A 2454-nucleotide genomic window follows, 5' to 3' on the forward strand; every position below is an offset into this window, starting at 1 on the left:
TGGAAGTGTAGGAGTTCATGTACTGAGCTCTCTTGGATTTGTGCAGTGTAAAAAGCTTTGGTAACAAGGAAATTGAAAATGCAGTAGTATATTTAGATCCTATTTTGCAGTAACCTCATATTTGCTGTGTGCATGAAGTTCCTATTTTTCAAATTGATTCAAATACATCAGATCTTGAAGTATGCTATTTATGACTCTGAAACTAACATAAAATATCACCAGCTCTCTGCAATGTTTATGCTTTCTGCAATCTATGCATATGGAAGGACATTATTCCATGTATTATTAAACACATTACAAAAAAAATCTAAACATAATTCTCAACTTTGCAATTCTTATGAGGCATTTTAAAGAACTTAAGAGAAAAGGTTAGTATTTCAGTGTTTTGATCTGCAAAGCACTGACATGTACATAATAAGGGTAGCAGAAATTCTTCTCTCAGATACATTGAAATTGCATTTTCTCAAAACTTAAAGTCACTGAACCAAGTCCTTTCATACATAGTGCATCCCTTCATTTAAGTGCAATCTATACAACAAACCAAGCTTGAAGAAATTGTTTTAAATGCAACTGCATCTTTTGTCAACAATACATCTGACAGACAGAAAAGAAAGATTTACTTTCTGACCTGTTCTGTAACAAAGACAGTTTTAGTTGAGAAACAGACTGTTTCTCAGTGTAAAAAAAAATCCCATAAACCTTCACTATATTCATAATAATCTCCACTTATGAAAAAACAAAAAAAAGATAATTTTAAAACTTGGAACAAATAATAACACCTTATAACACAAAGTATTGTATAGCCATTACTTGTAAGTGGTCACAGACACTCTAATGAGTTTACAAGGCCTTAGGAGGAGGAGGACTTGTCAGGTTTGCTTTGCCTGAAATCATCTTGAACTGCCATCATTTTTTTCTTTTTTACTTACCTTGTCTATAGCAGCAATTTTTCTAATTATAGCTTATATTCAAATTATAATCATGCTAGGTGATGCCTAATTTATTCTATTTCATACTGTTCCACTGCAGATTTTATATGGGTAGCAGTAACAACTTGTTATTCTGTTCAGAATGAGGTATATCTAAATACCATGCTGATGTAAGGCAGAGCCATAAAGACTTGGCATGACAGCAGAGTTCCTGACAAGTGGAGACACAGGATATGGCATGTATGATCACAGTTGTGGCATAAGGGAGAAGTCACAGACTTAGCACTGGAGATCCCATGTCTATAAACTGCTTGTCCATGGTCAGTTAAAGAAATGGAGACCTGGAACTAGACAAAAGCAGTTTTGGGGGTACCACTGAGAACAAAGAAAAATAATTTAGTACACATAAAATGTTCATAGGTGGTGAACAAATGAATAAAGAGTAAGAAACAGAAGCATTTTAGCAAAAATGTAAAAATTAACCCAGATCATTTCTTAGAAGGAGAATGAAGACACTATAAATATTAAACTCCCTTTAAGGACCATACAAGATTTTGATGAATTGACCTACCCCACTCCAGCAGACAGAAACTGTTGCAGAACAGCTTGAGAAGCAAGGCCATGGGTCTATGGAACAGTTGTTCAAGCAGTCGCCTGTGTAGCTTAGTAAGACTAGGCCCCACGCCGTCTTGATGAGAATAGAAGGGTCAACGATCGGTCAGCGTATTCCTGTGTATAATGCAGCAAGGCCACAAGATATGGAAAGAGGAGGTGTGATAAGGATTCAGTGCTCCTGGGAATGAGAAAGAGACATTCTCAGACTGCAAGATGGGTGGAGTATGTAAATGTAACCTTTAGTTAAGAGCCAATTAGAATATAATGGGTGTGGCATGTGGTAGGAATAATATAAAAGGAAGTGTGTGCTTGCAAATAAAGTTGAAGTTGCTTTATCAATCACATTGATTGGCTGCATTCTTCCCTCTCGTCGTGTCAAGAAACCAACTATAAGATCCTCGTGGGCAGCAAAACACTGACAAAAGTAGGAGCAGGAACTGGATGTGTGTGCACAACAATTTTATCTGCATCATTATTGATATTTTTTTTTTGCTAATAGTGGTATTCTTGATTTCTTATTTTTCCACTCTTTTTCTGTAATAATTTGCTCTGTACTAATAACACTTTTGAATAGAATATTAAGATTTCAATTGATCTAACAGTTTATTGGTTGTACATAAAAGCTCCTTGCTTTTTCCCACAAAAGGATTGTAAGTGTGAAATCCACGGATGAAAATAGCATTTACATTTATCAAGGATATTTGCTTCAAAAAAATATGACCAGTCTTTATTAATGTAGTTATGGCAGAGTGTGTTTTGCCTTCCACAAAATAGTAAGTATGAAAACTGCACAAAGAACCCCTTTCACTGACTCAGCCTCCTGAACTGTGATTCATAAATGCCATGTGAAATTTGATATATGTTAGATTTCTGATAGATACCACCTCCAAGGAGGAAGAAACAGTTGTGA

This window comes from Gallinula chloropus (genome assembly GCF_964237585.1).
Source record: "Gallinula chloropus genome assembly, chromosome: 7".
In the NCBI taxonomy this organism is placed as follows: Eukaryota; Metazoa; Chordata; class Aves; order Gruiformes; family Rallidae; genus Gallinula; species Gallinula chloropus.